Genomic DNA, 14,122 nt, shown 5'->3' with positions numbered 1-14,122 from the left:
GTAGGCACTCAGCATTTTTGAAAATCAGGTCACTTATTTAGGTTTCTCAAAAGCACCTACATGACTTTGGAGTCTTAGTCCCAATTTCACAAGTGATGTAAGGCACTTAGGGTATGTCTACACTGCAGCTAGGGGTGAGGTTTCCAGCACAGGTAGTTGGACTCACATCAGTGCAGCTCAAGCTAGTATGCTAAAAATAGCAATTTGGATGTTGCTGCAAGGGCTGTGAGCTCAGGCTAGCCACCTGACGCCAAGCCTGCCAGACCCACCTGGGTCTGAGCTACATGTCTTAAATATATTTAAAGGGACAGAGTAAAGAAAAAAATCATATAGTTAAAGAAATTCCTTCCCTCTACTGTTAATAGCACCTTCAATTATTCCACTTAAAATAATTCCTGCAAAACAGATTTGCTTTCTACCATTCAAGCTCTCTGGTTTTATTTTTGCTTTTCACTCAGAAATGGAGGCTAGTCAGTTTCACTCTGTTCCTGTGTGCTTGCTTAGCACACTGCTGTTGTGTTTCCAGTACTGCAAGAGAATGTTTAAAGGAAAACAAAGAGCTTCATGGATTTTTGTTATATTTCAGAGAAATATTTATATCCTATTAGATTCTGACTTCCCTTCCTACCCCCCATTCCCTTTCTGTGTTTAATTTTTTAAAATGCAAAGTTTGAACCTACGAGCACTTGGCAGTGATGCTTTAAAAATGAGAGCTAGCAGGTGTAGAATGAAAGAACTGCTCAGACTTGTCCCAATGTTGTGATGATAAATATTCTTTCAATAAACAAACACTGTGTAAAAGAATTACATTTCCAGTGGAGCATGAACAGCAACACTCCTCAGATCATCCTGGCATCCAGCCTCAAACAAACACCCAGCAAATGTAGATTAAAAAAAAAGTCAGGAACACTGCCACAAATACAACAAAAACCCACAAGTCAAGACATATACCGAGTGTGGACAGATGGAAAAATATACTTAAACACAGATCTTGTCATTAGGATTTTGAATACTCTCTGGGTCAGCTCTTCAGCTGGTGTAAATCAGTGTAGTTCAACATACATCCATGGAGTTACACTGATCACTTAGGGATGGGCCCAGCATCTTCTGATGCCAACAACAAACCCTGTTGTCTCCAGTGATCCAGGATCAAATCCTAAAGTCACTACAATGTAAGAGAGAGAGAGAGAGAGAGAGAGAGAGAGAGAGAGAGAGTGTGAAAAGAAAAAAGAAAAAGAGAGATTATTTTCTCCTTCACCAATGCAGCTCGCTCAGGAACTCTCTTAGCTCTGGTTCTTAGTTAATACTCAAAGCATGTCAAAATTGAAAAACGTTGTAGAACTTCTATTTTTCATTGATCACTGGAAAGCTCTGGCTCTCAGGACTAATCAGTGTTCATCAGACTCTGGGCCCTAATTGTAGACAAAGCTCCCACTGGCTTCAATAGCAGTTTGGCCTGAGTAAGCGCTACAGGTCTGAGTTCTTTCCTGTTAACGTTTGCTAGTAGATTTTGTTTTCACGGATAGTCGTTTCTATACAGTAGCTACTTTCTTTGAATAAACTGATAGCTATTAACTTGGAACAGACACTATAAAAGGCCCACAGGGAGCTTTCTTCAAGACAGCTGTTTAATTTAAACCTGACTGCTCCAATATGCGTTCTTTCATCTCACTGCCTTTACGTAAGGAAAAATAGGAGAGGAAAACACATAAACTAACTGTTCTAGGACCTTTAAGATCTCTTGTCATTTGCACTGCTGTGTGATGACAGCAGAACTACAAATGGCAAAAAACAAAACAAACACTTGTATTTATATTACATTGTAACAGAACATTTATATTAAATAAGCAGTTAGCCTGGTTGTTGGCTTGAAGTCCACATGCCAAAGCCCCAGAACACTGAGGAAACAATGAAACCACATGATGTGGTGTTAACTCCCTTTTTGGAGTTGTTGGCTGAGGCTAACATTTTTCAGAAGCGTCCATTGAGTTTTGACTGCTCAACCGAAGAAGCGTGGGTTCTGCTTTTCAGAGTTGCTGAGCACTCACCACTGCCACCGACTTCAATTGAACTTGTGGATGGCTCAGCACTTCTAACCTGAGCCACCTCTGGCTTGATCCTCAGGGCACCCCAAATCAGTGGCCATTTTTTAAAATTTGGGCCTTAATGAAGTTGCAAAATAGCTGGCGAATAGCTACCTAGTGCAGTTGCTCCCAACCTTGATTTGCTGGAGCCCTCTTAGGCAGTGGCACCAATTAGGGGAGGCTGGGGTAGTATGGGGGAGCAAACACTCCTCCCTTCCCCCAAAGTTTTCGCACTTGCTCAAAATTCCATAGGCCACTGAATGGAGATGGGGGGAGAGGGGAAGGGGGCAGGGCCCAACCACTTTTAAGCAATGGCCCCATACTAAATCAGTCCTGAGCCTCACTCCAGCTGCATGGTCACACCACCAGTGAAATCTGACTCAGACAGCCCCCTATACAGATGGAGGGGCACCCGGGCCAAGGTTCAGAAAGTGTCAGTGTGACCTGGGTCATGGGGTCACAGTACCATTCAAATTTGGCCCAGCTGCCGTGCTCCCCAGATGGAGGGGCGGCCAGGCCAAATGGTGTTGGGGAGCCTGTTCCTGTATGGCAGAGCACAGGCGAGTTGCTGAGAACTTGACTCCTGGCCGCACTGGCTTGTGCACTGTGTGGGTATAAGACAGGGGACGCTCTCCGGCCGAGGGAGACCCAGGGGCCCTGCGGGAGGAAGATGGTGGATGAACAGGGACTGGAACAAGGTCCCTGCACAGGAGCAGGGGGAGGTGTACTGGAGGGAGTCTGGACATGAATTAGCAGGCCCCTACCCCCTCAAAAAATATGTGAATTGGCACCACTGCAGTCTTAGGATAGTTTGGAGTGTGAATGATCCCTCCTCATGGCGCCTTGTATCAAGTCCTGGCTGTCTCTCTTTCCGCTCCCTCACGTGTCTTTGTCTGTCTCTTTTTCCTCCCCTCTCTTCCCCCCATGTTTTTGGTGACTTCTCCTCGTCCTCTCTGGTAGCTTCAGCTCCTCTCCCCATTCCCCAGGAAGCAACATAATAAGAGGCTTGGGTTGGTGGGTCTTGCCTGAGCCTACAGCCACCACACTTGTGAGCTGCTTCTACAGCCAGCTACTTTAGGGCTTGTCGTCACTGCTAAAAAGGTGCTTTTTTTTAACCTCAGGGTAACTACCATGCGTGAACTATGCTGAGGTAAAAAAACACGGAAGGCCAGACACCTTTGTTGTATCATTAGATAAACAGTCCTGTACAACCTCCTGGAGTTGACTTTGGTGAGATTACCTCCCGGTAAAACTGAAGTGCATGGTCTTCACTTTGGTTTTACCACACAGTAGGTCACAGAGGCTGGTTAGGATGAGGTAAAGAACACACCTTTTTTAGCGAAGACAAGCTCTAAGAAACCTCAACAAAAGCAGGGAGGAAAGATACCTCAGATAATATTGTACTGTCCAGGCTCCTCCTAATTATCAGTTATTTGAGAACAATGCTTTATCTGTCAGTGAAATTGAGCGGACCTTTGAGCATCTCCCATGCAGACACAAATGTCTGTTCACAGCATGATGGAACAATGCAGCTTCACAATCTGCGAGGCTGGACACATAACCTAAATCAGTTTCAGTATTATCTGAGGACCAGCAGCCTTCCTCTTTCAAAGAGGCTTTAGTCCCATTGCAGCCTTCTCCAACTCAAGGAGGCCTGCTGAGTAGAGCTTCCTCAATGTAACAGCAAAAAGGGTTTCCTCCACATCACATGATGATTTCACTAAATTCTAAATGTGAAAATAAATGGCATCTGAAAGATTCATTCTTCTGGTTGTCTATAAAAAAACACTAGGGGGCCTTGCCAATAGAGCTTTAGCACTTCTAGAGACTGTTCAGGTCAAACACACACCAGCACAGCCAACACCTGAGCAGGTCTAGTGTGGCCAGTGCTAAGACAACATGCTGAGCAGGGGGATCAGAGTTAGAATCTCAATTTTGCCATCTCCAGACTGGCAGGAAGGGGGAACATCCAGGGAGTGATTCCTTCAACTTCAGGGATGAGGAAGGGCTTTATAATGCCACAGTGGCTCTCTTACCTGAGAACTTTGAAGTGCGAAGCACTGCTCTGAAGGGAGTCTGGTTTCTGCCTGCAGCTAAAGGATGTTGCTGCTGCAGCTTGGACCTGATGCAAGGAGGGATCAGGGATGCTCTTGCCAAATGGCTGATGCTGCAGTCTCTCTAGCAGGAGCAATTCTTGATGACAAAAGCAAAGGATAACAAGGTAAACATAGCTTTTAACCAAGCTGTGAAGTTGGAATCTCAGAACTTCTTGCTGCCTGGGCATCAGATCTTTATTTTGGAAGGGCCCCACTGTTGCTAATCTTGCCATGGAATTTCCTGTTAGAATGGCAGCAAGAGTTCCTTCGACCCAACAACACATTTAAAAGGGGCCGTCTGGTAAACAAACAATAAGCTTCTTATCTATCATTCCCCTATTACGGGAATTATTATACCACTATGGGAGGCAAGCAAGCTACAAAAGAAATCAAGAGTACAGACAATTGTGGTGGGGGGGGCGCATATGTTGGATAAGGTGGGCTTCAGTCACCCCCCTCCAAAAATTATCACTGGCTGCTAAAAGAGAACAGTCATATTAACTTAGTTCTATCATTGTGCAATGCTGCTGTCAGAGATATGAAGTAAGGTGCGTTGATGTGCTTTGCCCAAGGTTTGGTAACCGATTGACATGGAACATAAATCTGAACCATCAAACACAAACATCCCAAACTCCACTGCTTGAAATATTCACAGGTCTTTCTGGATTCCTCTTCAACATCAAAAAAGGATTACATCAATCCTGGAACATGTCTGACTCCTTCCTAAAGCTGTGATGTAGCAAGACAGGTTTTTGACAAGTTCCACAAATACCTCAGCCTTTCAAATTCTTAAAATCTACTTGAGATCCATAATAGTAAATGCAAGGCCAAATTCTGTATTTCTAAATGCATTCGAACATTCAGCAAAATCCATAAGAATTCTGACTAAGGACCACTGCAGGATTTGGGCCACAGAGACTGTTCTCCAAGTAGATGTTGGAAAATCAGTTTTAACTAAGGGCAACAGACCCAGAAAATGTTCCGGGGGGAAAAGTCTGTCTGTGGATGTGCTCCTCATGGCCCATAATCATCAGAGGCTTATCTCTATTAACTACAGTGGAGTTACACTAGAGATGATCGCGATAGTTCTCCACGTACCCAGGACTGTCATCTCCAGCAAGAGGAAGTCACCACCAGCCTTTCAGCTGTTCAAGCACTCTCCTCTGGGCTATGCCAGCTCTGTCTTCACCTTGCAGTTTAACAATAGGCACATCCAAATCCCTTTGAATCATTCCCCTGTGATATCCAACCTCTGACACTGGCTATTCACAGAAATCCCAGATCATCTCCCCCAAACATGCAGTGTACCCCAATTCACCAGTTTTACTGTAAGCCACCACTCCTGTAAATCACACAGCACTTGTCAGTACTTATAATAAAACAAAAGTAGGTTTATTTAAGAAAAGGTAAAGATTTAACTAGAAATGAAGGAAATATGTGAACCACTAGTTACCATAAAAACAAAATCATAAGGTGCAAACCTGGGTCTACAGGGGACCTTTCCAAGGAGTCTCTACAGCACAATGACTATAGCATGTCCCCATGTATGCAAGTAGTAACAGTGAGCACCTCGCCAAAGACCTAAGAACTTTTCATGCCTTTGATTTTAGTGCCTGGCTAAGTTTCCCTACCCCTCACCCCCAACTCAATACTGCCTACTGCTTAGAACAACTATACAAAGAAGATCCTTGACAAATAGTCCATATGCAGTATTGTTGTAGCCACGTTGATCCCAGGATATTAGAGAGACAAGATGAATGGTCCCCTGAAATACATGTTAACTATTCATGCTAAACAATCTGTCCAAACCTTGTATTTAACAGTGACACTTTGAGACAGTTTCCCAAACCTGAGAAAGAGCTCTGTATAAGCTGGAAAGCTTATCCCTTTCACCCATAGAAGTTGGTCCAATAAAAAAAGATATTACCTCACCCACCTTGTCTCTCTAAACGGTCCATACACAGTGAAACCAATAAATAGCTAAGTACTCCCCCCCGGCCACGCCCCGAGCAACTTTACCCTGAGTTCACTATTACCAGAATTGAATTTTCATACTTTGAGGCAAACAAACAATTCAGGACTTTCTACCTCACTATAAATAGAGTTTACCTAAATCCAAGTTCACTATATGCAGATTCTGCTATACTGAGTTGTTCACAAAAGACAGGTGGTACTATCAGATCAGCCTTGGAATCACCACATAGGAGCAATACTCTGCCCTCCCCTCCCCCAAAAGAAAACTATGTCTAATTATAGAAACATGAGCCCTTCTTTCTAAGAACATGTTTATACACACACATATAAACACGATTTTCCCCTAATGCTTGTGATATATTTCTAAAGAACTATCTCTCCTAGCCCCCAAAACACGTTGTAGCTCAGTCCATGGCAATAGACCACAGCAGTCCATTAGAACATTCAAGCTTCCACAGTGACCACCACACGTTCTAGTGTCAAAGAGACGCTATTCCATTGGAATACCAGTACAGTAGTTCAAAGGTGATGTGCACAGGAGATGTGTGTTATCCCCACTTACTTCGTATGTTTCGCAGCAACACAGGCACAGCAGCAGAAGACCGAAAGGAGAAACTCACTGGTCGATGCTACTACCACCACAAGGCAGAAAAAGAGGAGAGCAGAAGAATGGTAGAGAGTGATGCTCCCCATCCACCCTGACTTCTGGGCATTTTCCATCTCCCTCTCCAGCTAAGGATGTGGAAAGTTGTAGCATTTATTTAGCTTCTGCAGAATGGGATGGAGCAAAAACTGATCTTCAGTGACTCCTTAAGAACAAAAATAAAGAGAAGTCAAGGGAAAGTCAAAGAAGCAAACTCCAATGATAAAGTGATTGCTCTAACAATATCTACTTCACATGAGTGGGGTTAAGGCTTAACAAATTAAAGCAATATGGTCTTAACTCCTCAGATAGCAGTTGATATAGTTAAATGTTAACATACCCTATTAGACAATATATCAATATATATTTTAAGAGGAATATTTCCCTGAAGGGTAAGAAACAAGAGGTCATTCTGGTCTACAGGGCCAGATTATTTTATTTATAGTCTCCATCTGACTCATTGATCCTAACTCTTTATTGAGTATCAAACAAGTCATTGAATGTTAATCATACAAGCACTGTTTAAAGCTCTATAGCTAAGGCTGAGTTGAGTTTTTCACTAAAAGCAGGGACCCTGTATTCTCCCCCTATCCCCAAACTAAGTAAGTAAATAATAATTAAATTTGAGTACTGAATGAACTTTCTGAGAGTTTACAAATAAATCAGTAAATTCGTTTATGAGTTAAAATTAATTAAAAAGTGGATCCTTTAAGATATTTAGCAGCCAGCATCAGACTATTTTTTGTCCTGAATGATCTCACCTTAAGGCATCTAGATAGGGCTACTGAAAAGCTTCTCAAAACAGTCACACATGTGCAACAGGAAGTTTTCAAAGTTAGTAACTGCAGTGTTTTTAATTAAAATAAACACCAAAAGTCATTACAGCCTAAATGCATACAACATTGTATGCTAGGAAGCAAAACTGGTTTTGAATTATAGGAGCAGAAAAATGCATCTTAATTTAATAAACTGCTATTGTTTGGCACTCATTATACAATCAGATTAATTCTACTTTTCCTTGAAAAGTTTTTTTTAATAACTTGCTCATAGGCTGACACTTTCGACATTGTGAGCAGAGTTCAAACGTTGTGTTCAACTAATTTAAAAGTCCCTGAAAATCTGGATTTATAATGGAAGTGGTGACAGTTATAACTTTATTATTACACCATTAGAACATGCGAAACACGGCCTGTGACATCCAAAACATAGATGCAAAGATGAAGGCTGTGCAAAAGCTGCCAAAACTAAGTACTGTACATTGTCCTTGAATTCTGCTAGTCACCACCATTCTCTCTTGGGCATTCAAATTATTTGATCCATCAAATGCAATGACAATATGTCTTTGGCCAAAGGCATCCACCAAACCTATGCAGTTTCCCTTTTGTGAAGAGTGAAGTGAAACACTCCAAGACTAGAGACAAAGGGAAATAACCCACTGGGCATCAGTTTTGGTCAGTTGCTTACAATAGATGTTTAAAACCCACTGGTACATTTTGTCTTTGGTCTTCGAGCATAGGCATGCCTCAGATAATGTGTTGTCCTCAAAGAGAGGCACAATCAGGCAAGCATCCAAGCATGGATGCTTTGTTTACCTGACCTACACAGATCTGCATTATAGCTCACCAAAAATGACTGCTAAACTTAAAGATGATGTACAGACTTATCACCTCAAAATTCTTTTATTTTGCTAATTATTTGGTGAAGCCATGTCCAAAAAGAGTAAGGGTCGAATATTAATCTTGAATCCCTCACTGAAACTGCTGATGGGCCATTTATTTTCCATTCTAAATTTATTTCATCTTTGCTTGCATAACTGGGACAAATACACCAGGTATGGTGTTACTTCCCTTTTCCCTCAGTGAGTAAAAACTGGCTTTCAGATGTTACTGTATCAGTTCTTTTAATGTCAGCATAGCTATGACAGTAACCAAGTCAGAAAGCATGAGTAACACTTTTCTGTTAGCACGGCATCCCATAAATATGGAAGGACTTCTATGTGCAGCCATTTTGGTATGTTCATATGAGATAGTCTGTACTGAACACATCAATTTCTTGCAAGTGTTCATGATTTGACTTTGCCGTGTCACATTTTGGAAGCATAGTTAGAATCTATCAGGAAACCCAAACCTATGTTATCCTTCTCTTCTAACACTCAAGCTGTTTTAGAAACCACATCGCACCCATGGCCCCCTGCAGTCATGGAAGCTTTGTCACGCCACACAAAATGTGCAGAATAATCAGTTTTCACAGGATAGTCTTATCTGCAGAATTATTACAAAATCCAAACTGGATACTTTGCAATGTAGCATCACATTGTCCTGATGTTGTATTAATAAGTGATTTGATTGCATCACAACTGTCACAGACTGAGGCAACCCTGTGATAAGACCCAAACATCACAACTTGGAATCGATTGTATTTAGAGCGCTAAACCCAGCACTAACATTGAATGGGACCCCAAAAATCTGGCAACTAGTTCTGCTAACACCAACCTCAGAAATGAGTGCAATGGGCTTGTGAACATTTCAGTATCCTTGTCTACAGTGAAATAACTCTGACTAATTGACTTGGAGAGTTGTTTGGTTTTTTTTAACTTATGGTTTTTGAAATCCTTCTCCGCAAGATTATACAGAGACATGCAATTTGTGTTCAGAGGGCATTAACACTGGAATCGGTTTCTTTTGGAGCTATTCAGTTGTAACATGAATCATATTTGAAAAAGAAACTACACTTCTATAAACTGTGTGCGGCTTCTATAGCACAAGCTCTGACTGGCTATTGTTAGGTACTGAAGCATCGCATGCAAGGCCTCTCCAACTTGAAGAATGATGACAATTACTTTATCTGACAAGATAAACCATCTTTTCAGCTTCATGTCCGACTGTAACCTTCCTTGCAAATATATATTTGGGTTGACCTTCTCAAGCAGCTGCTAGAAGGCTACAGCTTATATGGCTGTGCTCCTGAACTCTAAATCGAGCACTGCTAGTTGAGATAACAAATAAAGCACAATAATCTGTGGTGCTTAAGTACTTTTGCAGTATGATCTTTTATATCATGCAGGAATGGTATGGTGGCAAGCATCGCTTGTACTTAATCTCTTCAGTGGTCATTTTAGCATGGAAACCAGTAACACTGAACTTGACACCAGGCCTCTATCTAGTCCACGAGAGGGAAAACTATGGCCTGTGGGCCAGATCCGGCCCATCAGGGCTTTCAATCCAGCCCGCAGGATTACCAGCCCCGTGGTGCAGCAGGGCTAAGGCAGGCTCCCTGTCTGCCCTGGCCCCATGTCTCTCTCGGAAGCGGCTGGAACCAGGTCCCTGCGGCCTCTGGCGTGGGGGACGGAAGGGAGAGAGAGACAGAGGGCTCCGTGAGCTGCACCACCCCCCGCAGCTCCCATTGGCCAGGAACGGGGAACCACAGCCACTGGGAGCTTTGGGGGCGGTACCCGCAGGCAAGGGCAGCATGCAGCGGAGCCACCTGTGCCACCCTATCCCCAGGAGCCACTGCCAGACATTTCCAAGTGCGGCGCAGGACACGAAAAGGCAGGGAGCCTGCCTTAGCCCCGCTGTGCGGCACTGCCACCCTACAGCCACACCCTGAACCCCTCCTTCACCCCAATCCCTGAGCCCCCTGCCGCACCCCTTCTGCACCCCAACCCCCAGCTCTGAGCCCCCTAACCCTCTGCCTTGAGCCTCTGCTGCACCCCTCCTGCACCTCAATCCCCTGCCCTGAGCCCCCCAACACTACACATCCCCTCCTGCACCCAAGCCCCCTAGCGTACCCCTCCTGCACCCCAAGCCCCCGACCCTGAGCCCCCTAACCCTTGAGACCCCAGTGCACCCCAATCCCTTGCTGAGACCCCTGCCACACCCCTCCTGCACCCCAATCCCCTGCCCTGAGCCCTCTCCTGCACCCCACACCCTTCCTGCACCCCAACCCCTTGCCCTGAGCCCCTTCTTACACACCATACCCCCTCCCACACTCTCTCCCGCACCCCAACCCCTTGCCCCAGCCCTACATTCATGGCCCTGAATACAATTTCCTCACCCAGATGTGGCCCTCAGGCCAAAAAGTCTGCCCACCCCGATCTAGTCTGACACAGCTAATTACATGCAGTAGAATGTGTCTGGGAAAGCAACACAGCACATGGAAACAATAAAATATGACAGGTAGATGATATAGTGACATGACTAAGAGTTTGCTGAAAGCCAAAGCCCAGATCCTCACTGGTATTTAGGCAACTAACTCCCATAAATTTCAGTGGGATTTAGGTACATAGATGCCCTTGAGGATCTGGGCCTAAGTGCTTTGAGCACTCAGAAATGCCAGTCTAATGCATGGCTTAGGAGTATGTGGGTGCTTTAATAAAATGTTAGGGTTGTTTTAAACATCAGATTTAACTTCTCTGTTTCTCTTCTTTGATAAAAACAATCCAGCTTGTTTATAACATTTTAAAAGGAAAATGAGTTCGTTTACCCACAGCCAGCCATGAAGCTCTAGATGCAGGCTAGGGGGTTAAAGGATTTAATACCTTCTCGCCATCATATCCTCCTCTCTTTTTTTCACCAACTCATCTCACTCAGCAGTCCTTTGTCTCTGTAATTGCATCCTTTGAAAAGGCATCCCTGTTTCTGCTCTGTGGGCCTCTTTAGTCCTCCAGTGTGCCCCAGATTCCTGCATTACCTGTTAGTTCAAAGAAGGTGGAGCTGAAAAGAGTGCAGTGGTTTCAGGGACATATTTAATCTGTATGTCATTGAGCAGAAACAAGGAAAACGTTTGAGAGGATCTGGTGGACAGAAAGTTTGCTTACAGAGAATGATTTGGGTCTGTCCTGTTGGTGATTAGCCATGGAGGTCCCCTTATTATTCTGATTATGCCCCATTATATATTGCACATTAGGCAATTACTTACTTAGTATGTGACTAAAGATGTCCTTCGTAATTCATAGAACATATGAACAAGTACTAATGACTGCATCTTGGATCTATGAAGAATTCTAAGTGAAGTTTTTTTTCCTTTTTATAAAATAATCATAATACCACTTTTCAATTACAGATATCAAAGTGCTTTACAAAAGGTGGGTAGGTATTTCCATTTTACAGATGGAACAAGTGAGGCAGAGACAGAGTAAGCCCCAATGGCCTCTCCTTTGGGGTTCCTAACTTTAAACTTTCAAGGCCTGACTTTTCAGAGGGGCTGAGCCCCCACAACTCTAGCTGAAATCAATGGGAGCTACAGGTGATCAGCACCTTTGAAACACTGCTGTAAAATTAATACATTCCCATCTACTGAAACACTTTCTAAAAAGATAACATAAACGAAAAAGCATTCTGACTTTGGGAAGGAACAGTGAAGGATCCTAGGATCCATCATCCTGCTAGTTAGTGTCATAGCCAGAATTAATACTGGTTAGGCCACAACTGGAGTACTGAGTCCAGTTCTGGGCACCACATTTCAAGAAAGATGTGACAAATTGGAGAAAGTCCAGAGACGAGCAACAAGGTTAAAGATCTAGAAAACATGACTATGAGGGAAGATTGAAAGAATTGGGTTTGTTTAATCTGGAGAAGAGAAGACTGAGCGGAGACAAGTACATAAAAGGTTGTTACAAGGAGGAGGGAGAAAAATTGTTCTTCTTAACCTCTGAGGATAGGACAAGAAGCAATGGGCTTAAATTGCAGCAAGGGCAGGTTAGGTTGGACATTAGCAAAAAATTCCTATCAGGGTAGTTAAGCACGGGAATAAATTGCCCAGGGAGGTTGTGGAATCTCCATCATTGGAGATTTTAAAGAGCAGGTTAGACAAACACCTTTCAGGAATGGTCTAGAACAGTAGTTCTCAACCAGGGGTTCGGGGTCCCTGGTGGGGGGGGGCACGAGCAAGTTTCAGGGGGGCCACCAACTAGGCCCAGTGTTAGACTTGCTGGGGTCCAACATAGAAAGCCAAAGCCTCACTGCATGGGACTGAAGCCCAGGGCCCCAAGTCCTGCCACCTGGGGCTGAAGCCAAAGCCTGAGCAATATAGCTTCACAGGGGCCCTGGGCAACTGCCCTACTTGCTACCCCCTAACGCCGGCCCTGGCTTTTAGATGCAGAAAACCAGTTATTGTGGCACAGGTGGGCCATGGAGTTTTTAAGCATGTTGGAGGGACCTCAGAAAAAAAAAAAGCTGAGAAGCCCTGGTCTAGATACCACTTAGTCCTGCCATGTGTGCGGGGAACTGGACTAGATGACTTCTTGAGGTCCCTTCCAGTCCTACGATTCTATGATTAAAACTCAGGAATGTCTAGCTCTGAGCTCATATCACATTGTTCTTCTCCTTTTATACTTACCCCAACCCTGCCCTTAGCTGAGGAGGTACAATCCTGTCCTTCCAGAAGGAGGGTGAGCAGTCTAAAGCAGTCAGCTGATGAGCCATCTTCCTGCACAAAAGGAAGGAGTGGGAAACCTGAAAACAAGCTTAAGCTTCACTGAAGTTTATTTTAACTTTTGAAAGAAGCTAGGAAACAAATTCCCTAAATATATTCACATAGGGCTTCTCCTTTTGTCAATGTTCTCTAGTCAAAACAACAACACTTTCTAGTCCAATAAGAGTTTCTTTTAAATGATCAAAATCAGAACAATGATTTTTTTATCTTGAAAATGCTTCTCTTCTTCGCTTGCCCTATAACCTAGCAGTAAGCTCATATTCCCCATGGCCCAGATCCACAAAGGTATTTAGGTTCCTCACTTTCATGGATCTGAGGAGCCTGAATGCCTTTGTGGATCTGAGCCCATGTGATTGGGCTAACATTCAGCAAAATGAGACACACACTCACACACACCTGGCATAGTTTCCTAGGTCCCTGCCCCCACTGCGCACTGGAAAGGCTGCCTGCCCCTTCCTAGTTGGCCAGTGGCCTAGCGTTCTTAGCTATTGGCTCCAACTCCCTGTCTGGATCAGTTGCCGTTCCTTGCCAATTCTCCCCTGTTCCTGGCCTCAATTCCTAATGTGGCCTATTTCTTACTCAGACCAAGAGTAGTGTCTAGAAGTGGCAGCAGGGCAAAGTGAGTCACTGTGACGAGCAGGTGGTGAGGAGAGACTCCCAGACATCCAGAAACCTTCCCGCTTCCTTGCCATAACATAGCAAACTCCCAGTTGACAAACACCTGGAGGCTAGGCTCGAAAGGGTTAACTTTAAACTTTTTGATCAGGTCTGCAACTGAGCCCAGATCTGATCAAGTCAATTTCTTTTTCTAACTAATTGATTAAAGCATGTACTGAAAGCACACCTATAAAAGAGGTTGGGGAACAGAACTGCTCAGTTTGCCTGTCCAATTA

The 14,122-nt window shown here is 43.9% G+C and overlaps 1 long non-coding RNA gene across 1 annotated transcript; it reads right to left on the bottom strand.

The window, feature by feature from the left end:
- Positions 1 to 743: 743 nt before the first annotated feature.
- On the bottom strand, positions 744 to 13,221 carry LOC140913075 (uncharacterized). Its single transcript, XR_012159464.2, has 5 exons — positions 13,134 to 13,221; positions 11,335 to 11,486; positions 6,717 to 6,963; positions 4,121 to 4,277; positions 744 to 1,165 (listed from the first exon to the last, which is right to left on the bottom strand). It is a non-coding gene; the product is annotated as an uncharacterized LOC140913075 (long non-coding RNA).
- Between the last annotated feature and the right edge of the window lie 901 nt (positions 13,222 to 14,122).

Source organism: Lepidochelys kempii, chromosome 6, assembly GCF_965140285.1.
Source record: "Lepidochelys kempii isolate rLepKem1 chromosome 6, rLepKem1.hap1, whole genome shotgun sequence".
NCBI classification, from domain to species: domain Eukaryota; kingdom Metazoa; phylum Chordata; order Testudines; family Cheloniidae; genus Lepidochelys; species Lepidochelys kempii.
The sequence above is the reverse complement of the archived record's forward strand: the minus strand, read 5'-3'. Positions and strand labels throughout refer to the sequence as shown.